Source organism: Loxodonta africana, chromosome 14 (genome assembly GCF_030014295.1).
Source record: "Loxodonta africana isolate mLoxAfr1 chromosome 14, mLoxAfr1.hap2, whole genome shotgun sequence".
NCBI lineage: Eukaryota > Metazoa > Chordata > Mammalia > Proboscidea > Elephantidae > Loxodonta > Loxodonta africana.
Window position 1 is genome coordinate 6,872,651 of NC_087355.1, and position 27,848 is coordinate 6,900,498.

Here is a 27,848-nt window from a genome sequence, read left to right on the forward strand (position 1 = left end):
CTGTAGCACTTGACAGCAGTGCCAAGGGTCTCTAGGTGTGGAAGCACAGGGTAACCTTGGCTGTGTTCTGCCCCAGGGAGTTTCTCCAATGCTTGAAGTCCCAGATAATTACACATGGGCCATGATGGACTTTATTCCAGATCACCTCAGAGGTCCAGGTGAGGGTAGGCAGGCCAGGATACTGTCAGGTGGGCAAAGCTAAGGTTTGTTTACCATCATTGTGGAGACAACTTCCGGAACCAGTAGACAGATCTTCCGTTGGGGCAGGGTCAGAGGTATTAAGCCTATAAGAGAGCCCATGGCCAGCCTGGGTGTTTCTCCAGGGTCCTTCTTGTTGGCCTATGAGACTTAGAGCCACATCAGGCTCTGGCCACGGGAATTCAGCACACCCAGGAAGATAGCTTCAGAGAGAGGAACCCCTCTATAGATGTCGCGAGGTTCGTTGCACTGGGTCAGCAGGCCAGGTACCTCTTTTCTACTTACTTGAGGGCATCAGTGGGCAAGTGGTCCCCACAGCCTCTATTCTCTGTCTGTCTCTGTCGGTTGTGTGATATCTCTAAATTGTACTCATGAAAAATATCACAACAGAAGAGCAGGAGAGAGAGCTTAGTGCTGGAAGGGGGACGCCTCTGCTGGTATTGGTTACCCATGGGCAGAGAATAATAGATCACCCATCTGGGTGGTCTTCAAGATCTTAAGTCTGATGGGGGAGTGGGGCTTGGACCCCTAGGTCTATTCGTAAATAGTCTAGTGGCTCTTCATCAGATAGGAAAGGCAAGGAGGAAGCCGAGGACACCAGGGATAGACCCTGGCAAGGAGGAGCTTGTATGTGGCTGGGAGCTCCTCCAATGCCTTCTACTTCTGATGAAACTTTGTTCCCATAATCCTGTCCAAGCAGACTGGACAGAAATAATTCACACATACCTGTGAGAGGACTCTCCTGGGTCTGGAAATCAGAATCTGGTCTCCACTATTTCATCTTTTCAGAGCACACCTGGTATGCACCCACAAACTCTGCTTTTCTAGATGAATGGCACTTCCACCTAGGGCCTGCAGCTGGCCACTCAGCCAAGGGTAAGGCTGGGCAAGTCAAGTGAAACTCCCATTCGTCTTTTTTTGCCATCGGCTTGACCACAGCCTCCCGTGGCACTCCTGAAAGCCAGGGCTGGAAATCCTGTGTCCCTGGGAGCCTGAGGAGTGTTGATATGAGGACAGGGTGACTATTTCACATGTGCAGTAGGGAGTCTTAAGCCCCAGGTCCAGCTGGTTGTGGGTCTCTAGAACTCCTGGCACCATCTCTGGTCTTTGGCCTGTGCTTCTGTGAATGTGTGCACTCCAGCTACCTCTCCCCTCCCATCACTCCTATTCTGCCTCCACTGGTTATCTAAGTCTTAGGTGACCATTGTAGCACTTGTCTACAGTGCCACAGGCCTCTAGATATTGAGGCTTAGGCTAACTTGGCTATGATCTACCCCCGGCAATGACTCTGATGCTTGTAGTCCCTGATGATTACCCTTGTCCTGACGGTCTTTATTCCAGATCAACTCAGAGTCTGGGTGAGGATAGGCAGGCCAGAATACGGTGGGCTTTGCCGGGCCGAGGCTTGTTTACCATCACCATGGAGACAGCCTCTGGAAGCCATGGGTGGAGCTTCCGTTGGGGCAGGGTCATAGGTATTCAGCCAATAGAAGAATACATGGTCAGCTTGGGCAATTCCACAGGGACTTCTTGTTGGCCTATGAGACTTAGCAGCTATTTTAGGCTCTGGGTACAGAAATTCAGCACATCTAGGGAGATACCTTTGCAGAAGGTAACCCTCCCAACTGATGTCGGAAATTTCAGTGCACTGGGTCATCAGCTCAGGTACCTCTTTTCCACTTATTTGAGGAAGTCAGTAGGCAAGTGGTGCCTACTCAGCCTCTATTCTCTTTCTTTCTGTGTCGGCGTGTGACATCTCTAAATTGTATTCCTTAAAAATATTGCAACAAGGAGAGCAGGAGAGAGAGCCTAGTGTTGGAAGCGCCTGTGGCGGTATTGGTTGCCCGTGGGCAGAGTATAATTGTCCATCTGGATGGCCTTCAGGATCTGAAGTCTGATGGCAGAGCTGAGCATGGACCCCTAGGTCTCTTCATAAATAGCCCAGTGGCTCTTCATCAGATGGGGATGGCCAGGAGGAAGCCCATTACACCAGGGGCAGGCCCGGGCCAGGAGGAGCTTGTGAGTGGCTGGGAGCCCTTCCAATGTCAGCTCCTTCTGCTGAGACTTTGTACCCAGAAACCCCTTCAGGTGGACTAACCAAAAAAAAAAGAAAAAACCTTTGCCATTAAGTTGATTTAGACTCATAGGGAGCATGTAAGACAGAGTAGAACGGCCTCGTAGGGTTTCAAAGGAGCACCTGGTGGATTCAAACTGCCAACCTTTTGGTTAGCAGCCATAGCTGTTAACCACTATGCCACCAGAGTATCTAGATGAATGAACTAGGCAAAATAAATTCACACATATTCTTAAGAGGCCTCTCCTGGGTATGGAGATCACAATCTGGTCTCCACCATTTCATCTTCTCAGCATGCACCTGGCACATACCCACAAACTCTGCCTTTCTAGATGAATGCCACATCCACCGAGGGCCCACAGCAGGCCACTCAGCCGAGGGCAGGACTGGCCCGGCAGGACTTTCAAGTTAAGTGAAACACCCGATCGGCTTTTTTTGCCATCGGCTTCTCCACAGTCTCCCATGGCATATTGTACGTGTTCCTGGAAGCCAGGAACAAAAATTCTGTGCACCTGGAAGCCTGAGGAGTGTTGATATGGGAATATGGTGACTATTTCCTATGTGCAGTCGGGAGGCTGGAGCCCCAGGTCTGGCTGGCTGTGGCGCTCTATGGCTCTTGGCACCATCCCTGGTCTTTGGCGTGAGCTCCTGTGAATGTGTGCACTCCAGCTCTGATTCTGCCTCCACCCATTACCTAAGTCTGCAAGTGACCACTGAAGCACTAACAGCAGTGCCACAGGTCCATAGATATCGAAGCTCATGCTGACCTTGGCTGTGATCTGCCCCAGGTAATGGCCCTAATGCTTAAAGTCCCAGATGATTACATGTGGGCTGTGAGGGGAGGGTAGGCTGTGGGTGGGGCTAAGGCTTATTTACAATCACCATGGAGACAGCTTCTGGAAGCAGTGGGTGGAGCTTCCTGTGGGGCAAGGTCAGAGGTATTAAGCCAGTAGGAGAGCCCATGGCCTGCCCTTCCTTTTGTCCAAGAAGGGCCCTTCTTGTTGTCCTATGAGACTTAGCAGTCACTTCAGACTCTGGACACAGGAATTCAGCACACCCAGGGAGATAGCTTCAGAGAGATGAACCCTCCGATTGATGTTGAGAGTTTCACCGCAGTGGGTCAGCAGGCCAAGTACATCTGTTCCATCTACTTGAGGATGTCAGTAGGCAAGTGTTCCCTACTCAGCCTCTATTCTCTCTCTCTGTCTGTCAGTTGTGCAACATCTCTTAATTGTACCCCTGAAAAATATCACAACAAGGAAAGCAGGAGAGAGAGCCTAGTGCTAGAAGGGGGAACCCCTCTGGCACTGTTACTTTGTTCTATAGGGTCAGTATGAGTTGGAATCGACTTTATTGCAACTAGTTTTGTTTTTGTTTTTTTTATGGCCCTTAGCACCCTGACACCTGACTTTAGGCTTGTGCACACAGGACATTCCCTCTGTTTCTGCTGCTTCTCCAGCCCAGTTATCTGTGAACAAACCAGCAGATGAATGAAGATGGGGTTGGAGAGAAGTCCTGCAACCCATTCCCCAGCTCCTAGCTCCATTTCCCAAGTGGGCAGAACCTGAGCTCCCCCAAGGACAAACGTGAACTTTATTGCAGCTCAGATATGGGCATGAAGGCAGCCCTGGAAGGACAGGGATGATGACCCACTGAGGGCTGGCACAGGTACCTAAAGTGCTCCCAGTGAGCTGCAACCCAGAAGTAACAGTAACAGCTGAGGTTTATGGAGCCCTTAGTGCATGAGCTAATGTCCCTGGGTGCAAGCGGTCTGTGATTGGCTGATTCCCTGAAGGTTGTTTGGTGGTTCAAACTCACCCAGTGGCTCTGCAGAAGAAAGGCCTGGCAAACTGCTTCTACAAATACTACAGCCAAGAAAACCCTACTGAGCAGTTCTACTCTAACACGCAGGGTTGCCATGAGTCAGAATTGACCTGACCGCAGTGAGTTAGTGCATGAGCTAGAGGGCGCTGTGCTAAGAGTTAGAAGATCTCATTTAATCCTCGAAAACCAACCCACTGCGGCCATCTAAGATGCATCAATTGGTCTCAACCCACCTGGACCAAAGGAGAAAGAAGAATACCAAGGACACAAGGCAATTAGGAGCTCAAGAGACAGAAAGGGCCACATAAACCAGAGACTACATCAGCCTGAGACCAGAAGAACTAGATGGTGCCCGACTACAACCGATGACTGCCCTGACAGGGAACACAACAGAGAACCCCTGAGGGAGCAGGAGAGCAGTGGGATGCAGACCCCAAATTCTCATAAGAAGACCAGACTTAATGGTCTGACTGAGACTAGAAGGACCCCAGTGGTCATGGCCCCAAGACCGTCTGTTGGCCCAGGACAGGAACCATTCCCAAAGCCAACTTTTCAGACAGGGATTGGACTGGACAATGGGTTAAAGAGGGATGCTGGTGAGGAGTGAGCTTCTTGGATCAGGTGGGCACTTGAGACTATGTTGGTATCTCCTCCCTGGAGGGGAGATAAGAGGATAGAGGGGGTTAGAAGCTGGTGAAATGGACATGAAAAGAGAGAGTGGAGGGGAGGAAGCGGGCTGTCTCATCAGGGGGAGAGCAATTGGGAGTATGTAGCAAGGTGTATATAAGTTTTTCTGTGAGAGACCGACTTGATTTGTTAACTTTCACTTAAAGCACAATAAAAATTAAAAAAAAAAAAAACCCACTGCTATTGAGTTGATTCTGATGCATAGCAACCGTACAGGACAGAGTAGAACTACCCCATAGGGCTTCCAAGGCTATAAATCTTTATGGAAGCAGACTGCCACTTCTTTCTCCTGTGGGGTGGCTGGTGGGCTCTAAACGCCAATCTTTTGGTTAGCAGTCAAGTGCTTTAACCACTGTGCCACAAAGGCTCCTTATTTAATCCTCAGATATCCTTCAAATAGACCTTGGATGTGGGTCTCATTATCCCCATGGACACGGGCTGGAAGGTGCACTGCTGAGCACATGCAATCCCCAGGGACAGAGGAAAGGGGGAGCAGACCCAGCAGGGTGAACTGAAGTGAGAGTGTCCGCACAGGGCACAGAGATGGGCTCCAGAAGGAACTAATGATACAAGATTCACAGCAACATATATCTCTAAAGGGACAGGAGGAGGAACCAGACGCACTCCAGCTCAGCCCTGTCACTCCTGGGAGGTTGGGGTGTCTCTCCACAGTCCAGTCTCCGGCCCAGCAGACACCACACGGATGCAGTGGTTCTCCAGCCTGACCCAGGCCTCTCCCGCCATGCCCCATGCCACCCCAGCAGGCACAGGAGTTGTAATGCTCCTACCAAGAGCAAGAGGGCTCCCCAAGCCCCAGGGCCCTGGCTCAGAAGGAAGGTCAAGAAGAGGGGCCAGGGTGAGGGGCTCAGAGTTGAGGCAGCCAAGTGGGAAGGAGAGGTGACAGAGAGCTGCCTGAGGGGACAGGGGAGCAAATAGGAAGAGGGTCCTGGGGCATGGCAGCATGCCTGGGCAAGGGGCCCATGGAGGAAGCGGCAAAGAGGCTCCTGTTCCCTCCCCATCCTGCCTTTGGTTACCGTGGGGGCGCAGGGCCAGAGGACAAGACCTCAGGCCCCTCAGAAAGGAAAACACCATGTTGCTCTCAGTCCAGCTCTCACAGGAGGGTGGGACCCCCACCAGCACAGGCCCTGCCCAGCACTGGGTCTCAACAGTACTCCCAAGGGCATCCCTCCATAAGCCAACTGGACTAGTAGCAGGTGGGGGCCCTGCAGACTCAGGGCCCCAGCTCCTCCTGCCCCCAGCCCTACCCACGCCTATGGCTCTAGTCTTGCTGCTCATTCATTTCTGTGTTAGACAACAAAATGTGCTTCTCAGTGGCCTCACCAGGCCAGAGGAGCTGCGGCTGTAGTGGGCGCCCAAGAGTGTGGGCTCAACATTCTTCCGCCACTGGTACAGGATCACTGCTGCGGTCAGCATGACCAGGAGCAGCGGCACTGCCATCGGCACCACCACCAAGGCCGCCGGGTTCTCTGGGAGCACTGCTGAGGCGAGGTGGTCCTCAGGCCTAGATGTCTCACCAAGGTGGGGCAGCCCTCCCAGCCCCCTCTTGCCTGCCTGCCACAGGAACAATGGGAAGACGAGTGGGGATGGGGTCGGCTAGTCTCAGCATTATCTCTGGCTTACCTGATGGGGAGAAGCTGCTCTCCTCAGCTGCAGGGAAGGGAGGGAACCAGTCAATAATAATAACGATAAGTAAACACATGTAGAACACAGGTAAGCATCAGACGCTTTTTTACTCATTTAATCTTCACCAGAGGCCCTGAGTGGTGCAAATGGTTAACACATTCAGCTGCTAACTGAAAGGTTGGAAGTTTGAGCCCGTCCAGAGGCACCTGAGATAAAAGGTCAGGTGATCTACATCCAAAAAATCAGTCACTGAAAACCTTACTGAGCACAGTTCCACTCTGACACACTCGGGGTTGCCATGAGTTGGAGCTGACTGGACAGCAACTGTTTTTATATATATATATGTCTATTTTTTTTTTTATGAGGTAGGTACTATTATTGCCTGCACTTTATGCATGAGCTAACTGAGGCGCAGAATCAGTAACTTGCCCGATGTCACACATTTGGTAAATGATGGTGTTCCAACACAAATCCGTCTGTGCTCTCTAACCACTACCAAAGGACAGCAGTTTGCTGATGTCTGGGCATTCTGGCTAGTTGGGAGGATAAGCCCCAGGGCCAGTCCTTCCCACAGCCGAATGATCCCAGGGGAGGGCTCCCCACCGCCCCAGGCCTGGTCTGTTCATGCCCTCCCAGCCACCATGCCCTGTGCAGATTGAGAAGTGGTCCCTTCCTCACCCCAGCCCTGGATGTATGGGGGCAGACTGAGGCTGAGTGTGCCTGCCCTCAGGGCGCTCACCTCCGGGAAGTTTGCAGACAATGCCCACGGTGATGTTGGTGCAGGCACGGGCCGCCACAGCCCGCTGCTGCTCTGGATCCAGGAACAGCTGTTGTGGCGCGGCATGCTGGGGCCCAGGCCAGGGCACCCCAGGTGGAGTAGTTCACAGCTGTGTTGTCCTGCCAGACCAGGTGCCTGCTACGGGAGAGAAGGCACTGAGGGGGCACGGGGCAGAAGGGAGAGAGCAGGCCTGTTCTAGAAGCTCCCACCCGAGCCCATCCCTACAGCCTGAGATCTTACCCACGCCCCAGCCACGGGGTACCCACCTTCCGGGGCTGAGTTCATGCCTAGTCAGGCGCCCCGATTCTGGTCCTCAGAGCTCTGCAGATGCTCCCAAATGAACAAGTTGTCCACCTCATCCAGAATGGACAGGACTGCCCACTTGCTGGACACAAGCGGGCCCAAATCAGGGCAGACAGGCTTCCCTGGGGTAGCAGAGCCCCCCAGAGAGGCCCCAGCCCACCTCTCTGGCCACCTGAGAAGAGGATGGGTGTGGAGCCTGTGCATGTGCGTGTAGGGGGGTTATATGTGTAACGTCACCTATGTTGTTAGCTGCCAAGCACTCAGTCCAGCAAACACTCATGTGCAAGTATATTAGGTGTTAGGTCAGGCACCAGTGGCGCTGTCCCCCAGGAGCTTAAAGCTAGTGGGAGAGGCAGACCTGTAAATGCTTTGCTGTTGTTGTTAGCTGCCATCCACTCAGCCCCAACTCATGGCGACCCCATTCACAATAGAACGATACACTATCTGGTTCTTTGTCATTGCCATGGCCAGTTGTAGACAATTGTGACCCATGGTTTTCATTGGCTAATTTTTGAAGGTAGATTGCCAGGCCTTTCTTCCTAGTCTGTCTTAGCCTGGAAGTTCTGCTGAAACCCGTTCAGCATTAGAGCAACATGCAAGCCTCCACTGATAGACAGGCAAGTGTCTAAGAAAAATAACACCTAGGGCAGTAACCATTAAATGGCTCCATGATCTATCACAGCTGGTGATGGAAACTGTAATGCCAATAAAAAAAGCTAATTGGAGCCCCGCCTCAAACGGCACCCAGGGCACACATGCTCTACCCAGGGCTCGGGCACCCTACCTGCTCCTCCCCCCCTCCCCCCCCATTAGGCCTCTACAGACAGGTGGTGGCTACGCATGAGCACATTCGTGGGGTCTATGAGTGTCCACGAGAAGAGGTCACCCCCTGAAATGCCCACTCCGGCTGTAATGCCCATGCGCAGGCTCTAGGCTGAGTATTAGAGTGTGCGTACCCCGCACTAGCCCTGCCCCCCACTTACCTCTCTGGCAGAGCTGCAGCGCCTCCCAGTGGCCCAGCAGCAGCTCTAGGTGGAAGAAGTAACAGTGCTCCCGGAAGGGAGTCAGCCAGCTCCTGGGGACAGCTGCCACGGTACCTTATTCTTGGGGGAGGAGGGGTCCCTGTGGGGGTGCAGGATGGTGGAACGGCCCAGAGTCCTCCCAGGGTCCGACTTCACCTTGCCCACCTGTTGGCCCCAGAGCTGGGGCACTCACCACCGTTAACTCCACACATAGCCACCTGCAACTTGATGTCACAGCTGGTGGTGTGCCAGGTGCCATCCATATCCACATAGGCGCAGCCCCTAGGTTGCTGGGGCTCCCCGTCCTGCCAGCTCAAGTAGCCCAGCGGCTCCACAGAGACCTACGAGTACTGCCTAGAGCCCTGAGGGCGGGGCCATCAGTGTGGGAGCAAGGGGACAGCGCGGGGGTGGAGGGGGTAAATAAGAGGGGCTTAGGAGGGCAGGGCCCCCGGAGCCACATAATGGCACCCCACCTCCTCGCTAGCCCGCCTGATCCTGAGCGGAGTGCACAGCCCGCGGGCAGCCTGCGTGAGGAAGGCCTGGGTGTGTAGAGGTCCAGCACGCAGGCCAGGCTGCCATTGCTGCTCTGGCACAGCAGGAGGGCATCTTGCCAGCGCAGTGGCCTCTGCAGCAGCAGAAAGGTGCTTTTGAGATAGGAGAGCTGGGTGCCTCGGGGAGGGGGCAAGGCTGCTGGGGATGGGCTCAGTGAGGCTTCTGTCTACAGGGAAGCAGCCAGGGCTCAGGCTGGGCTCTGAGGCCCGCACTCCATTCCCGGGCATGAGGCAGGGACATCGGAAGTCAGGCAGAGACCAGGTCTCTGGGACACTGCTTGGCCCAGATTAATGCTCCATGAGTGTTAGCCACCCTTATTACTAATAGTGCATGTTTGCTAACAAGTGGATAAGCACAGCTAGCAGCCTTGAGTTACCTCACCCAAGGAACCCAGGGCAGAGGGACGACCCCAACCAACTCTAGGTGTCCCCTGCACAGAACCTCGAGTTCTGGATAGTGCACCTGCCAGTGCCATGCAGCTCCGTGTCTAGCTCTCCCATCAACCCTCCAGACCCCCAAACCTTCCTCCTGAGACCCCTCGATTCTCACTACCTTTCCCTTTCATTGGCCTCTTGCCTTTCCGCCCATCTGCTTCCCCAGTAGACACTGGGCTCTGGGGGTTGCCCCTGGGTCCCCTGAGGCCTCATTCCTTCTGGCATGGCCGCAGCACCTGGCCCCGTGCAGGCCCGGCTGGGGCCTCCCAGTTCACTGCTGACACTGACCAGTGCCCTTCTGGCAGATGCAGCCGTGTATCTCCATGCAGCTCTGGTCATCCCAGTAGCCAGTGCAGGGGGCTGAGAGGCTGTGCAGGACCACCACACAGCTGGTGTGGGGAAGGAGTTGCTCAGGGAAGCCCATGCTGCGGCCCCCACCCTTGTGCCACTATTTCCAAAAGGCTGCGCTGTGAACAAAGAGGCTGGGAGGGGGAGGCCCAGGGGGTGGAGGCCAGCAGGCCAGGGCAGGGGTGAGGACAGAGAGTGGGAAGGGGGCATCCTCACCATTTGTTGCCTCTGGGGGTTGGGCTAGGGCCAAAGGGCTCCCCGGATGCCCAGCTGGCATACAACAGAGGCTCCTGCTCCACCCACTGCAAGTCCCTCTGGGAGGCATGCAGGTCAATCCAAAGGTCAAAGGTCACATTGGGCAGGCTGGTTGTGATGAAGGCTACAGTCCCCAAGGAGTCATGAGTGACAGAGTAAGCCTCTGCTCGCTCTTCTCTAGCCGTTTCAAGGGGCTGTGTCAGAGGGTACTAGGGCCTCCCCATGGGCTGGCCCTACCTTGCTCCAAGGGCTTGCAATGGTGACCAGTTGGGCCTCTTGCTGTTTACAGGAGATCTGTGCCTCTGACCACTTCGCTTGGTTCTCAGGGTCGTGGCCCTGATTTGGAAACACTGGAGGGTGAAGGGGGAGGAGTGATGTCCAGCTCCACCTCCCTGTCCCACAAACCCAGACACCCCCTCTGAATAGGCTCTGGGGATAAATATCTAGGAACTAAAACCCCTGGGTCTCCTTGCGGAAGGCTCCAGCACCCTCTCAGCCTGGCACAGCAGCTTCACCCGCACTTGCACACGCTCTGGGGAATTTTTAAATGGGAAGCTTTCTTTGGGCCACTGAAGGTTCTGCTATCTATAATGACAGCGTGTGGGCCAAGCACTGAGCAGATAAAAACGAGGTCTGTCTCACTTTCTGCTAAACACCTTCCTGAATTTTGTCGGAAACTTATGTGATCACCTCTGTTAGTAGTTAGTTGCTGCCAAGTCAATTCTGATCATGGTGACCACATGTGTGCAGGGTAGAACTGCTCCGTAGGGTTTTCGAGGCTGTGACTTTTCTGAAGCAGACTGCCAGGCCTGCCTTTCCAGGTACCTCTGGGTGAATTCGAACCACCAACCTCTGGCTATTAGTCAAGCACTTAAACTTTTGCATCACCCAGGGATTCTGTTATCTTTATTTTTGAAGTATCTTTGTTATGCAGCAGCTTCTAACTCTATAATTTTATGTTTCTCTTTTCCCACCTTCAATACTTCTATAAGGTTAAAGGAACTCTGTGTGGGAAATCTTTTGTCCAGAGAAGACTCTTAGAAAATGAATGGTTTCCAGTAATTTCCTGCTTAGAGCAGTGTGATGGGGGAGAAAGAGTAAAAGTAAGTTTTGGAGTCTCAAAGGTATGGGGGAGAGTGGATCAGATTCAGCTCTAACTTAACCTTTCTGTCTCAGCTTTCTCTTCTGTAAAATGGGAGTAAAAATCTGTCTTTCATGGTAATTTTAAAGGTAAGAGTGCATGATACACAGTAGGTATTTAACAAGTGGGAAGTCTGACTACTAACGAGTGGATCCTGAACCAGCTTTACAGATGCAGAAGTGATTGTGGGTTGGAAATGGTAAACCCAGAAATAAATGCAAGAAGTTTTTGGAGGCTTATCACAAAGTTCATGCATTTGAGTTCACAGAAGTAGTTCAGAGGCACCCTGAGGCTCCATTTAAATAACTGCTAACATTAATCATAAAATTAAGAGGAGCAAGGTCACACCAGCACCAGCAGGAAGTTAACACCTCAAGGGAGAGAGTAGTTCAGTCCAGCAAACACTTGGGGTTCCTACCACGTGCAAGTGTATCAGATGGTATGTTGGTCGTCAGTGGCCCTGCCCTTAAAGCTAGGGGGAGAGGCAGACCCGTAAACGCTTTGTTGTTGTTGTTAGCTGCCATCTAATTGGCCCCCCAACTCATGGCGACCCCATGCACACTAGAATGAAATGCTGCCCAGCCCTGAGCCATCCCCATGATCATAGGGGTTTCACTGATTGATTTTTGGAAGTAGATTGCCAGTCCTTTCTTCCTAGTCTGTCTTAGTCTGGAAGCTCTGCTGAAATCTGTTCAGCATCGTAGCAACACACAAGCTTTACCAATAGATGGGTGGTGGCTGCACAGGGAAAACAATGACCAGGAATCGAACCCGGGTCTCCTGCATGGAAGGAGAGAATTCTCCCAGTGAACCATCAACCTACATCCAAATGCTATGAGGATGCAATGGAGGATAGTGTGTCAAACTGGGTGTCTGGGGCCAGTTAGTGAAGGGGCAAACAGCCTTGCATACTTCAATCAAAAGCATCAGAAACTTTAAACCTTAAATCAAAAATATCCCCTGAAATCTTCTTAAATAATAATTTAGCTCAACTAGTAAAGAATGTCTGCCTTGAGCATTGTGCTCTTTTAAGAACTACCTATACTGGATCAACCCCACTTGTCTGTCAATTTGTCATACTGTGGGGGCTTGCATGTTGCTGTGATGCTGGAAGCTATGCCACTGGTATTCAGATACCAGCAGGGTCACCCATGGAGGACAGGTTTCAGCTGAGCTTCCAGTCTAAGACAGACTAGGAAGAAGGACCCGGCAGTATACTTCTGAAAAGCATTAGCCAGTGAAAACCCTATGAATAGCAGCGGAACATTATCCGATATAGTGCTGGAAGATGAGCCCCCCAGGTTGGAAGGCACTCAAAAGATGACTGGGGAAGAGCTGCCTCCTCAAAGTAGAGTTGACCTTAATGACGTGGGTGGAGTAAAGCTTTCAGGACCTTCATTTGCTGATGTGGCACGACTCAAAATGAGAAGGAACAGCTGCAAACATCCATTAATAATCAGAACCTGGAATGTACGAAGCATGAATCTAGGAAAATTGGAAATCGCCAAAAATGAAATGGAATGCATAAACATCGATATCCTAGGCATTAGTGAGCTGAAATGGACTGGTATTGGCCATTTTGAATTGGACAATCATATAGTCTACTATGCCGCGAATAACAACTTGAAGAGGAATGGTGTTGCATTCATCATCAGAAAGAACGTTTCAAAATCTATCCTGAAGTACAATGCTGTCAGTGATAGGATAATATCCATATGCCTACAAGGAAGACCAGTTAATACGACTATCATTCAAATTTACGCACCAACCACTAGGGCCAAAGATGAAGAAATAGAAGTTTTTATCAGCTGCCACAGTCTGAAACTGATCGAACATGCAATCAAGATGCATTGATAATTACTGGCGATTGGAATGCAAAAGTTGGAAACAAAGAAGAAGGATCGTTAGTTGGAAAATATGGCCTTGGTGATAGAAACAATGCTGGAGATCGAATGATAGAATTTTGCAAAACCAACGACTTCTTCATTGCAAATACCTTCTTTCACCAACATAAACGGCAACTATACATATGGACCTTGCCAGATGGAACACACAGAAATCAAACTGACTACATCTGTGGAAAGAGACAATGGAAAAGCTCAATATCATCAGTCGGAACAAGGCTGGGGCCGACTGTGGAACAGACCATCAATTGCTCATATGCAAGTTCACGCTGAAACTGAAGAAAATCAGAGCAAGTCCATGAGAGCCAAAATATGACCTTGAGTATATCCCACCTGAATTTAGAGACCATCTGAAGAATAGATTTGATGCATTGAACACTAGTGACTGCAGACCAGACGAGTTGTGGAATAACATCAAGGACATCATCCATGAAGAAAGCAAGAGGTCACTGAAAAGACAGGAAAGAAAGAAAAGACCAAGACGGATGTCAGAGGAGACTCTGAAACTTGCTCTTGAGCCTCGAGAAGCTAAAGCAAAAGGAAGAATTGATGAAGTAAAAGAACTGAACAGAAGATTTCAAAGGGCCTCTCGAGAAGACAGTGTAAAGTTTTACAATGACATGTGCAAAGAGCTGGAGATGGAAAACCAAAAGGGAAGAACACCCTTGGCATTTCTCAAGCTGAAAGAACTGAAGAAAAATTCAAGCCTCGAGTTGCCATAGTGAAGGATTCCATGGGGAAAATATTAAATGATGCAGGAAGCATCAAAAGAAGATGGAAGGAATACACAGAGTCATTATACCAAAAAGAATTAGTCGATATTCAACCATTTCAAGAGGTGGCATATGATCAGGAACCAATGGTACTGAAGGAAGAAGTCCAAGCTGCTCTGAAGGCATTGGCGAAAAACAAGGCTCCAGGAATTGATGGAATATCAATTGAGATGTTTCAACAAACAGGTGCAGCGCTGGAGGTGCTCACACCTCTGTGACAAGAAATATGGAAGACAGCTTCCTGGCCAAGTGACTGGAAGAGATCCATATTTATGCCTATTCCCAAGAAAGGTGATCCAACCGAATGTGGAAATTATAGAACAATATTGTTAATATCACACGCAAGCAAAATTTTGCTGAAGATCATTCAAAAACGGCTGCAGCAGTATATCGACAGGGAACTGCCAGAAATTCAGGCTGGTTTCAGAAGAGGATGTGGAACCAGGGATATCATTGCTGATGTCAGATGGATCCTGGCTGAAAGCAGAGAATACCAGAAGGGTGTTAACCTGTGTTTTATTGGCTATGCAAAGGCATTCGACTGTGTGGATCATAACAAACTATGGATAACACTACAAAGAATGGGAATTCCAGAACACTTAACTGTGCTCATGAGGAACCTTTACATAGATCAAGAGGCAGTTGTTCAGACAGAACAAGGGGATACTGACTGGTTTAAAGTTAGGAAAGGTGTGCGCCAGGGTTGTATTCTTTCACCATACCTATTTAATCTGTATGCTGGGCAAATAATCCGAGAAGCTGGAGTATATGAAGAAGAACGGGGTAACAGGATTGGAGGAAGACTCGTTAACAACCTGCGTTATGCAGATGACACAACCTTGCTTCCTGAAAGTGAAGCGGACTTGAAGCAGTTACTAATGAAGATCAAAGACCACAGCCTTTAGTATGGGTTACACCTCAACATAAAGAAAATAAAAATCCTCACAACTGGACCAATGAACAACATCATGATAAACGGAGAAAAGAGTGAAGTTGTCAAGGATTTCATTTTACTTGGGTCCACAATCAACAGCCATGGAAGCAGCAGTCAAGAAATCAAAAGACGCATTGCATTGGGTAAATCTGCTGCAAAGGGCCTCTTCAAAGTGTTGAAGAGCGAAGACGTCACTCTGAAGGCTAAGGTGCGCCTGACCCAAGCCATGGTATTTTCAATCACATCATATGCACGTGAAAGCTGTACAATGAATAAGGAAGACCGAAGAAGAGTTGACGCCGTTGAATTGTGGCGTTGGCAAAGAATATTGAATATACCATGGACTGCCAAAATAACGAACAAATCTGTCTTGGAAGAAGTGTGGCCAGAATGCTCCTTAGAAGCAAGGATGGCGAGACTGCGTCTTACATGCTTTGGACATGTCGTCAGGAAGGATCAGTTCCTGGAGAACGACATCATGCTTGGCAGAGTACAGGGTCAGTGGAAAAGAGGAAGACCTTCAACAAGGTGGATTGACACAGTGGCTGCAACAATGAGCTCAAGCATAACAACGATTGTAAGGATAGCGCAGGACTGGGCAGTGTTTCATCCTGTTGTGCGTAGGGTCACTATGAGCCGGAACCGACTCGACGGCACCTAACAACAACAACAATAATACTGGATCAAATTGACAACAGTCTCTGAAAAGTTTAGATAGGAAACTTAGGGGGCAGTGAGTTTATGTTAATGGGGGAGGAGCAATTCAGAAAAGCTAGGGTGAGAATGGTTGTACAACTTGAAAAATGTAATCAGTGTTACTGAACCGTACCTGTAGAAGCAGTTGAATTGGTGTATGTTCTGATATATATATTCTCAACAACAACAAATAAATTGTTAAAAAAGCATTAGACAGGGCAGGGAGTAATTAACATCATTACAATAATTCTGAAGCATTAAGAAAGGAATCAATTACATATATAAAATATATTCTCTCTAATAATTAGGCAAAAGGAGTCAGGAGAAAAAGATTTTGAAAAAGCATAATGACGAGTGAAAACGCTCAAAATACAATACTGAGAAAGAAAAGTTGGATACGGAAATGTGTTCTTTAGTATGATCTCAATTACGTAGAAAGGCAGGAAGAGGAGCAACAAATATCAATAGCAGTGCTCTCTGGAAATTGTGGGTGAGTTTTATGTTCTTTCTTTCTGTTTTTTCCAGAGTTTTAATAATAATACACATGGCTTGGTTTTCCTTCTCTCTCTCTCTCTTTTTTTTTAGGTAGAAGAGGTATAATATTCTCTTGGCTATTCTAAAGAGGAGTAAAGTTCCAAGACGCTAAGGCTGGCCAACTCCAGTGTATGAGGAGGGTTATGGATTACATTATCTAGTGTGAACTAATGTAGTCCTTACAGGAGGGATAAACTCTTTGCCGATTCCAACTCTAACCCTATAGGACGGAGTAGAACTACCCCATAGGTTTCCAACGCTGTATTCATTCTTTAGCCCACAGAGAGGCTAGTGGGTTCAAACTGCTGACCTTTTGGTTAGCAGCTGAGTGCTTTAACCACTGCATCACCAGGGCTCCTTATAATAGGGATAATAAGTGGCCTTTAAATATCCTGCAAAGAAGCCACAGGTAGAAGCTAATACTAATGATGGCAGCGCAAACAATAAGGAAATGGTGAGACTTCCAGAGCAGGGCTCCAAGGGCCAAGATGTGCTCAGATCCCCATGTGATCCTCCTGTGGCTAGGCCCTGAAGACAGAGGCCTCTCTGGACCATCGCACGTTCTTGCCTACGGCCTGACAGGGCCTCATTTATAATAAGTGACCTCAGACATAATATGGGCTGCCATTATTTAGTGCCAGATGCTGTGCTGAGGACTTCACATACTATTTCTAATCCTCACTACCAGGCAAGCATTATATTCCTATTTTCAGATGAGAGAAGGGAGACCTAGAAATGTTAAGTCATTTGCTTAAGGTCACCGGCCTGCGAGAGAGGAACAGAGCTGGACTCAAATCCAGGTCTACTATCTCTCCATGCTGGGCCGACTCCCCTGCAGGCCCAGGGTGGCAGCTGGTCATCCGTGCATGCGCCTCTTCTCACACCTGCTGCCCGATGAGGCTCCTACCTGAAGCACCCATTGCTTTCCAAGGTGTGCAGGCTGATCCACCAGTGCTGCTCCCGGCCCCAGGGAGACCTGGGGAAGCCAGCATGGCAGGTGAGGGTTGGCAGGGCTTCCCTCATGCCTCCTCTCGTGCAGTCATGCTCCTGTCCTCAGCCCCTGCCTCACTGGTACCCGGCCTTCTGCAGGTTGTGTCCCAGGAAGTCCAGCTCTGCCAGTCTGGGCATGGAGGCAAGCTCGGCCTGGAACCACGTGCAGATATGCTGCACCTGGGCCCACCTGGAGTGGTGCTGAAAGAACTTGAACTCGGCCTTCTGGAAGTGCAACCATTCCCGCCAGCCTGAGGGGCAGGCCAAGGGACGAAATAAGTGGCTAGGCGGGTACCAGCTGGCAAGCCAGGGCAGGTGGGTGGCAGGCCTGCAGGCTCAAGAATCCTGGAAGCAACCGCACCAGGCTCCAGGCCCAGAGCCTACCCCTCCCTGGATGCAGAGGCAAACAGAGCTGAGGGTGCCCCATTTAGAGCCAACTCAACCCCTTCTCTAGGCTGGAACCCCTAGCCCCCTTTGTCTCAGGGGGTGAAGTCCCATCTCCTCTCCTGGCTGCGGTGTGTGTGTGGTGGGGGAGGGTGGGCAAGCAGGGGGCCTTACCTTGAGGGCTCATGTCTGGCTCCCGCACATCTGTGCCTGCGGGGACAATGGGAGACAGAGACGCTGCAAGAAAAATGAGACCCTCCCCTGGCTGCCGGCTCCTCCAGCCCTGCCAGTCCCGGCTGCCCAGTGCCCCGCCCCCCCAGCTCTGGGGTCTTGCAGACCTAGTCCAGCTGTGTCTCCCACTGCATGCTTGCACTCCATGGCCAGCCACCGCAAGGAGGCCAGATCAAGCACCTCACAGCTCCGGTTGTTGTTGTCGTCTTGCCAGACTGGCCTGGGTTCCCCCCTTCCCCACCTTCAGCCGCCAACCTGCTTTTGTTTACCTGCCAGCTGGGGTCAGAGGCCCCGCCCCAATCAAGCCCCACCCACCCATGGGCTCCGCCCCCATCCCACCTCCTCCAGGCCCATTTACTCCCAGTTCATTTCTCCAGTGCCAGCTTTTTTTGCCTCCAGAGTCACGATGGTTCAGCGCCATCCACAGCCAGTGCTACTCTTCAATCTCGGGCTCTGATTCACTTCACCAAGTGGGGAGAGGGACAGGGGGATGGAAAGAAGGGACGAGAATGAAAGGAGCAGGCACCCAAACATGCCTCCTGCCCCTTGCAGCGCTGACTTGGGCAGCCCCCAGGACCCAGGCCTCTCCATCTGGGCTTCACACTCACTGGGCAATACACTTTCAGGCCCACTTTAAAAAGGAGACAGCCAGAGAGAACTGGGAAGAGCTGGACTGGGCGCCTGGCTCAAGGAGTGGCGGCCTGGCTCTCCCATCCGTTTGGTTTCGCTTAGGGTGAAGGATGCCCTGGCCAGGAAGATTCTGCAGGCTTTTACCTCGGGGACTTTAAGAAGCTGATGGGGATGCAAAAGAGACCTGGGCTCTGGAGTCAGATAAGCCTGGATTCAAGCCCTGGCTCATCCATGTACCAGTTTTGTGACCTTGAGAAAATAACCTATCCTTTGTCAAAAAAGGGGTCATTAATCATACCCGGTGGGTTCAAACCCGCTGAGTGTTTAACCACTGAGCCACCAGGGCTCCTTTGCTGGGAGGAGATATCCCTGGAATTAAGATCTCAGGAAGCCTGGGTGCCTTTGAGTTTTACCAGTGCTGAAGGCATGTAGCTACTGTGTGTCATAGGACCCCACAGGAGAGAGACAGATCCCAGGGGACCCCATGAGCACTCACATGTATAGTCTTGCTCCCCCTGTCCCTGGGGAAAAGCTGTTTATTGAGTGTGGGTTATTGTGGGAAGATGTGGTGTGGGAGAAAGTACTCAACTTGGATCAGATTGTGGGAGATTTTGCAATGGGGAAGGAGGGGTAAGTCAGAAGGTTACTTATGTAAAAGCTTGTGAGTCTGGAGGGGGTTGTTGCTGGTAAGCGATGCAGGGTCTCCGAAGACCAGTGTGTCCTCCCAAGACTCCAGAAAACTATGTTATTCAAGGGAGGGTGGGATGGGCCTGGTCCTAGAAACAGATCCATGGGTCATTCCAAGCTCACAGGCAGGCCTCACTGGGGCCACCTTCATTCTGCCCCACATCCTATCCCCAGCAAACCAACAGTCTGCTGGTGGTGCTTGCTCCCACACCTGTGTGCACCGCCCCACTTATAGCTGCACACACAGGCACTCAGGCACCTGTGCCCCCTGCAATGTTCCAGGCTCAGTACCCGAAGATTTTGTTGAGCCTGTTGGCCACAAAATGCTCCTCCTCATAGCCGGCCAGGCTGAGCAGCTGGGCCCCCAGTTCCTGGCAGGCCTCCTGGGCCTGGGCCCAGCTCCTCTTGTCCTGCAGCCGGTCTGAGGTGAACACTTGTAGGAGCAAAGTCTTGCTGTCCCAGCCACCCCCACTGGTCCAGCTCCCCAGGGGGCACCAGCTGCTGTCCCCATGACAGTGGGAGGGGGGCTGGGATTCACTGGACCAGGGCTTAGTTTAGCTAAGGACGATTGTGCCCATCAGAGAATGAGCCCCAGGGGAAGGGGAGCTGGCGCAGGCAGCTCCTAGAGAACAGCTCTCTGCCCGGTCCCTTAACCATGAGGACATTGGAGCTCTGATCACAGTATAGCCACAACTTGCTGTGGACAAATCCCTCCCCTTGGTTCAGCTCCTCCATGTAATAAAGGATCTTGGACTACATCAATGGCTCCCAAACCTGGCTGTGCAGAATTTAAAAATTCAGATTACCAGGTCCCACCCCAACCTCCAGAATTCAAATCTCCATGGTGAAGGTCTAGATTATCCTATCACCAACCTCTCCCAGGTGATTCTGAAGAATAGCCAGCCTGACCCCAACATTTGGGAGCCTCTGAAACAGAAGATCTCTCTGGCTCCTTCAATTCCTCAAATGTTTACTGTGCACCTACTATGCGCCAGGCCTCAGAGTATACCTCATCCAGCTCAATCCCCACAGCAACGGTTTCACCAGAAGTTCACTCTGTCTGGGGAAAGGCATCTCTGGGGCCCACCTGTCTGGATTATGGCTGGCTCTCACTGGGAACCCTCCAGGTGGGCTGCCCCTCTGTGCTTGCCTCCCCCTTGCCCGCCATACCAACAGGCTGCCCTACCTTGTAGCAGTGCCAGAGTTTGAGGTCTGAGGCCCAGCCCTGGGGACAGGAGTCGCTGAAGTTGGGCTTGGGGTCTGGCCCAGGCAGCTCCAGTGAAACTGGTTTGCCCAGACTCCGCTGGTGGATGTAGCCAACCCAGAGGGTAATGCAGCTCTTCTCCTCTGCAGGGACACTTTGTGGGGTCCAGACCCAGGCAGGAGGAAGGGATATAGAGGCAGAGGGACAAGGTTCAAGTCTGAGCTCTATGTTTACTCACTGTGAGATCTTAGGCAAGTTGCTTAATCTCTCTAAGCCTGCTTCATCATCTACCACATTGAGTTATTGAAGGATTAAGAAAATTAATGTGACCCAATAGTAAAAATAGCAAGCACGTGTATTTTTTTTTATTAACTTTTATTGAGCTTCAAGTGAATGTTTACAAATCAAGTCAGACTGTCACATATAAGTTTACATACACCTTACTCCGTACTCCCACTTGCTCTCCCCCTAATGAGTCAGCCCTTCCAGTCTCTCCTTTTGTGACAATTTTGCCAGCTTCCCACTCTCTCTATCCTCCCATACCCCCTCCAGACATGAGATGCCAACACACTCTCAAGTGTCCACCTGATATAATTAGCTCACTCTTCATCAGCATCTCTCTCCTACCCACTGTCCAGTCCCTTTCATGTCTGATGAGTTGTCTTCGGGAATGGTTCCTGTCCTGGGCCAACAGAAGGTCTGGGGGCCATGACTGCCGGGATTCCTCCAGTCTCAGTCAGACCATTAAGTATGGTCTTTTTATGAGAATTTGGGGTCTGCATCTCACTGATCTCCTGCTCCCTCAGGGGTTCTCTGTTGTGCTCCCTGTCAGGGCAGTCATCGATTGTGGCCGGGCACCAACTAGTTCTTCTGGTCTCAGGATGATGTAGGTCTCTGGTTCATGGGGCCCTTTCTGTCTCTTGGGCTCTTAGTTATCGTGTGACCTTGGTGTTCTTCATTCTCCTTTGCTCCAGGTGGGTTGAGACCAATTGATGCATCTTAGTTGGCCGCTTGTTAGCGTTTAAGACCCCAGGCGCCACATTTCAAAGTGGGATGCAGAATGTTTTCATAATAGAATTATTTTGCCAATTGACTTAGAAGTCCCCTTAAACCATGGTCCCCAAACCCCCGCCATTGCTCTGCTGACCTTTGAGGCATTCAGTTTATCCCGGAAACTTCTTTGCTTTTGGTCCAGACCAGTTGAACTGAGCTTCCATGTATTGAGTATTGTCCTTCCCTTCACCTAAAGCAGTTAGCTACTAATTAATCAGTAAAAAAACCCTCTCCCACCATCCCTCCCTCCCCCCTTCTTAACCACAAAAGTATGTGTTCTTCTCAGTTTATACTATTTCTCAAGATCTTATAATAGTGGTCTTATACAATATTTGTCCTTTTGCCTCTGACTAATTTCGCTCAGCATAATGCCTTCCAGGTTCCTCCATGTTATGAAATGTTTCACAGATTCGTCACTGTTCTTTATCGATGCGTAGTATTCCATTGTGTGAATATACTACAATTTATTTAACCATTCATCCGTTGATGGACACCTTGGTTGCTTCCAGCTTTTTGCTATTGTAAACAGAGCTTCAATAAACATGGGTGTGCATATATCTGTTTGTGTGAAGGCTCTTATTTCTCTAGGGTATATTCCGAGGAGTGGGATTTCTGGGTTGTATGCTAGTTCTATTTCTAACTTTTTACGAAAATGCCAGATAGATTTCCGAAGTGGTTGTACCATTTTACATTCCCACCAGCAGTGTATAAGAGTTCCAATCTCTCTGCAGCCTCTCCAACATTTATTATTTTGTGTTTTTTGGATTAATGCCAGCCTTGTTGGAGTAAGATGGAATCTCATCGTAGTTTTAATTTGCATTTCACTAATGGCTAATGATCGAGAGCATTTTCTCATGTATCTGTTAGCTGCCTGAATATCTTCTTTAGTGAAGTGCGTGTTCATATCCCTTGCCCATTTTTTGATTGGGTTGTTTGTCTTTTTGTGGTTGAGTTTTAACAGAATCATATAGATTTTAGAGATCAGGCACTGGTTGGAGATGTCATAGCTGAAAATTCCTTCCCAGTCTGTAGGTGGTCTTTTTACTCTTTTGGTGAAGTCTTTAGATGAGCATAGGTGTTTGATTTTTAGGAGCTCCCAGTTATCTGGTTTCTCTTCATCATTTTTGGTAGTATTTTGTATTCTGTTTATGCCTTGTATTAGGGCTCCTAAGGTTGTCCCTATTTTTTCTTCCATGATCTTTATCGTTTTAGTCTTTATGTTTAGGTCTTTGATCCACTTGGAGTTAGTTTTTGTGCATGGTGTGAGGTATGGGTCCTGTTTCATTTTTTTGCAAATGGATATCCAGTTATGCCAGCACCATTTGTTAAAAAGACTATCTTTTCCCCAATTAACTGACACTGGGCCTTTGTCAAATATCAGCTGCTCATATGTGGATAGATTTATATCTGGGTTCTCAATTCTGTTCCACTGGTCTATGTGCCTGTTGTTGTACCAGTACCAGGCTGTTTTGACTACTGTGGCTGTATAATAGGTTCTGAAATCAGGTAGAGTGAGGCCTCCCACTTTCTTCTTCTTTTTCAGTAATGCTTTACTTATCCGGGGCTTCTTTCCCTTCCATATGAAGTTGGTGATTTGTTTCTCCATCACATTAAAAAATGTCATTGGAATTTGGATTGGAAGTGCATTGTATGTATAGATCGCTTTTGGTAGAACAGACATTTTTACTATGTTAAGTCTTCCTATCCATAAGCAAGGTATGTTTTTCCACTTACGTCGGTCCTTTTTAGTTTCTTGTAGTAGTACTTTGTAGATTCTTTGTATAGGTCTTTTACATCCTTGGTAAGATTTACTCCTAAGTATTTTATCTTCTTGGGGCTACTGTGAATGGTATTGATTTGGTGATTTCCTCTTCGATGTTCTTTTTGTTGATGTAGAGGAATCCAAGTGATTTTTGTATGTTTATCTTGTAACCTGAGACTCTGCCAAACTCTTCTATTAGTTTCAGTAGTTTTCCGGAGGATTCCTTGGGGTTTTCCGTGTATAAGATCATGTCATCTGCAAATAGAGATAATTTTACTTCCTCTTTGCCAATCCGGATGCGCTTTATTTCTTTGTCTAGCCTAATTTCCGTGGCTAGGACCTCTAGCACAATGTTGAATAAGAGAGGTGATAAAGGGCATCCTTGTCTGGTTCCCGTTCTCAAGGGAAATGCTTTCAGGTTCTCTCCATTTAGAGTGATGTTGGCTGTTGGCTTTGTATAAAAAAAAAAAAAAAAAATTTTTTTTTTTTTGTATAGATGCCCTTTATTATGTTGAGGAATTTTCCTTCAATTCCTGTTTTGGTGAGAGTTTTTATCATAAATGGGTGTTGGACTTTGTCAAATGCCTTTTCTGCATCAATTGATAAGATCATGTGGTTTTTGTCTTTTGTTTTCTTTATATGGTGGATTACATTAATGGTTTTTCTAATATTAAACCAGCCTTGTATACCTGGTATAAATCCCACTTGGTCGTGGTGAATTATTTTTTTGATATGTTGTTGAATTCTTTTGGCTAGAATTTTGTTGAGGATTTTTGCATCTATGTTCATGAGGGATATAGGTCTGTAATTTTCTTTTTTTGTGATGTCTTTACCTGGTTTTGGTATCAGGGTTATGGTGGCTTCATAGAATGAGTTAGGTAGTATTCTGTCATTTTCTATGCTTTGAAATACCTTTAGTAGTAGTGGTGTTAACTCTTCTCTGAAAGTTTGGTGGAACTCTGCAATAAAGCCATCCGGGCCAGGGCTTTTTTTTGTTGGGAGGTTTTTGATTACTGTTTCAATCTCTTTTTTTTTGTTGTGGGTCTATTTAATTGTTCTACTTCTGATTGTGTTAGTTTAGGTAGGTAGTGTTTTTCTAGGAATTCATCCATTTCTTCTAGGTTTGCCAATTTGTTAGAGTACAATTTTTCGTAATAATCTGACATGATTCTTTTAATTTCAGTTGGGTCTGTTGTGATGAGACCCATCTCGTTTCTTATTCAGGTTATTTGTTTCCTTTCCTGTATTTCTTTAGTCAGTCTGGTCAATGGTTTATCAATTTTGTTAATTTTTTCAAAGAACCAGCTTTTGGCTTTGTTAATTCTTTCAATTGTTTTTCTGTTCTCTAATTCATTTAGTTCAGCTCTAATTTTTATTATTTGTTTTCTTCTGGTGCCTGATGGATTCTTTTGTTGCTCACTTTCTATTTGTTCAAGTTGTAGGGACAGTTCTCTGATTTTGGCTCTTTCTTTGTGTATGTGTGCATTTATCAATATAAATTGACCTCTGAGCACTGCTTTTGCTGTGTCCCAGAGGTTTTGACAGGAAGTATTTTCATTCTCGTTGCATTCTATGAATTTCTTTATTCCATCCTTAATGTCTTCTATAACCCAGTCTTTTTTCAGGAGGGTATTGTTCAGTTTCCAAGTATTTGATTTCTTTTCCATAATTTTTCTGCTATTGATTTCCACTTTTATGGCCTTGTGGTCTGAGAAGATGCTTTGTAATATTTCGATGTTTTGGATTCTGCAAAGGTTTGTTTTATGACCTAATACGTGGTCTATTCTAGGGAATGTTCCATGTGCGCTAGAAAAAAAGTATACTTTGCAGCAGTTGGGTGGAATGTTCTGTATAAGTCTACGAGGTCAAGTTGGTTGATTGTAGCAATTAGGTCTTCCCTGTCTTTATTGAGCTTCTTATTGGAAGTCCTGTCCTTCTCCGAAAGTGGTGTGTTGAAGTCTCCTACTATAATTGTGGAGGTGTCTATCTCACTTTTCAGTTCTGTTAAAGTTTGCTTTATGTATCTTGCAGCCCTGTCATTGGGTGTATAAGTATTTAATATGGTTCTATCTTCCTGGTCAATTGTCCGCTTAATCATTATGTAGTGTCCTTCTTTATCCTTTGTGGTGGATTTAACTTTAAAGTCTATTTTGTCAGAAATTAATATTGCTACTCCTGCTCTTTTTTGCTCGTTGTTTGCTTGATATATTTTTTTTCCATCCTTTGAGTTTTAGTTTGTTTGTGTCTCTAAGTCTAAGTTGTGTCTCTTGTAGGCAGCATATAGACAGATCGTGTTTCTTTATCCAGTCTGAGACTCTCTGTCTCTTTATTGGTGCATTTAGTCCATTTACATTCAGCGTAATTATAGATAAGTATGTGTTTAGTGCTGTCATTTTGATGCCTTTTTATGCGTGTTGTTGACAATTTCATTTTTCCACTTACTTTTTTGTGCTGAGATGTTTTTCTTTGTAAATTGTGTGTTCCTCATTTTCATAGTATTTGACTTTATGTTTGTGTAGCCCATTTTATAAATGTCAAAGGACAAACTGGCTAAGGGTGTTAGTGTAACCCATGGCAGAACAGACAGATGGGATGCCCAGTTTGGAAGGTGTCTAATTAGTACCTGTACACCCAGGGTGGGCAGAGCCCTGCGTACCCAGAGCCAAATCTCAGCTGATAAAGCTGAAGAGGAGTTTAGTCCTCAGCCCCTAATCCACCTTAGTCCTCCTCAGAGTCCACAGCCTCCCTGCAAGCAGTTTGTCTGCCTTTAAGCTCCGCTCTAGGGCAGGGGTGTTTGTATCCCTGGCATCAAAGAGAATGCCTGGCACATATTAGGCACTCAATAGTTGTTTTTAGTTTTTTAATGGCATCCCTGTTATGGACTGAATTGTGCCCCCCAAAATTATGTGTTGTAAATCCTAAACCCTATACTTGTGGATATGATCCCATCTGGGAATAGGTTTTTCTTTGTTACGTTAATGCGGCTATATTAGTGTAGGGTGTCTTAAGCCAAGCACTTTGGAGATATAAAAGGAGCAGCTTAGGCGCAGGAGCCAGCAGGAATGGGCGAAAGACAGATGCCACGTGGATATCTCCAAGAAACACTGAGAAAAAGTACTTTCCTCCAGACTGGACAGAGATCCTTCCCCCAGAGCCAGCGCCCTGAATTTGAACTTCTAACCTCTTAAACTGTGAGAAAATAAATTTCTGCTAATTAAAGTCACCCATTTATGGTGTTTCTGAAATAGCGGCATTAAGAAACTAAGACAATTCCCTAAGCCAGATGGCTCTCTCGCTACAGGCCCTGGCATTGTTTGCAGTATCTGATGCCAAATGTCTTATCTGTCTCTGGGAGGGGGATCTGTCCCTATGGCTTTGTCCCCCTTCTTAAATGGTCTCTTGCCTCTGTTGGACACTCTGCACCAGTGTCTTCATCTCCAGCACTGCATTCTAGCTAAAAATCATTGCAAATAGCCATGACCCCATAATTTCTTAAGAAGACAGGACCCTGAGCTGGGTGGGGGCCCGGGGGCAGGTGTTGGCAAAGCAGCCCTGCTTTAGGGGCATATCCACTAATAATGTGTGTTCTGATATGACCTGCTGGCGGGGAGGCACAGCTGGCAGGAGATAAAGAACCTACCAGACAGAGTCCTGGGCTTAATGAGAATTAACTCCTTTGATCCTCCCAGCAGGAACCCTGGTGCTGCAGTGGTTAAGTGCTTGGCTGTTAACCAAAAGGTCAGTGGTTCAAACACACCAGCTGATCCTTGGGAGAGTGCATCGGTAAAGATCACGGCCTTGGAAACCCTATGTGGCAGTTCTACTCTGTCCTATAGGGTTGCTATGAGCTGGATAGGTTAAGTAACTTGCCTAAGTTACTCAGCTAGTTGGCAGTGAAAGTGGGACTCAATCCCAGGCAGTCTCTCTCTGTGGAGGGAAAGGGAATGGTGGAGAGGGGGACTGCTGAGACAGTAATGGGGGAGGGGCTATTACAGACAGATGCTAACCTGGGTTGTTCAGAGGCTGGGGGAAGGGGGGTGATGGACTGTCCACTAAGACATGTTCTTCAGCCACGGGCCCACGAGGATGGAGGGGGCGTTCTTTGGGGTCCTGTGCAAGGGAGAGGGGAGTCTTACCAAACCCCAGATGGTGACACAGTCCTCCAGGCTGTTTCGGAAGTTATTGGGCTCAAAGGGGCATCAGTGGGTGAAGTTCACCAGGCTTCCAACGGACCACTCAAAATTCATCTGCGGTTTCAAATCATTAAGGCCGATCCATAGTTCCTCCACCTCTGGGGATGCATCGGGGGAGAGAGACAGCAAGGGATCAGCTTCCCCCAACAGCAGGGGAGGTAGGGACAGCCCCTGGCCTCCTGCCCCTGCCCCCCACTAAGCGTGTGCACAGGCAACCCTTCACTCTGTTTGATCTGCTTGGTGATGAACTCCATTTTGCCATTCTTGGACTCCTGCCACCTGCACTTCTGCCTGCAGGCGGTAGCAGTGGCCCTGGAAGGGCTGCCAGCTCTGCTCTCACTCCACCTTCACGTTGGCCCACTTGTCTACAGAGACCAGTGAGGCTGCTGCTCAGTGACCCAGCTGCTCAGCCCAGCACTTGCCCGCTGGTGTCAACACAGAGCAGGGCCCCGAGTCACCTCCTCCAGAACCTATCTCAGATCTGCCCTCCCCACCAGGTCAGGCCTTGGAGATGCTGAAAAAATGAACCCCTTCAGGGCTGCTGGAAGGAGCCCTCGTGCTGCAGTGTTTAAGCTCTGGGCTGCTAACCAAAAGGTTGGAGGTTCAAACCCAC

At 48.8% G+C, this 27,848-nt stretch overlaps 1 pseudogene; it reads right to left on the reverse strand.

The window, feature by feature from the left end:
• Window positions 1-6,062: 6,062 nt before the first annotated feature.
• Window positions 6,063-27,848, reverse strand: part of LOC100670603 (C-type mannose receptor 2-like) — a 29,217-nt pseudogene continuing 7,431 nt past the window's right edge.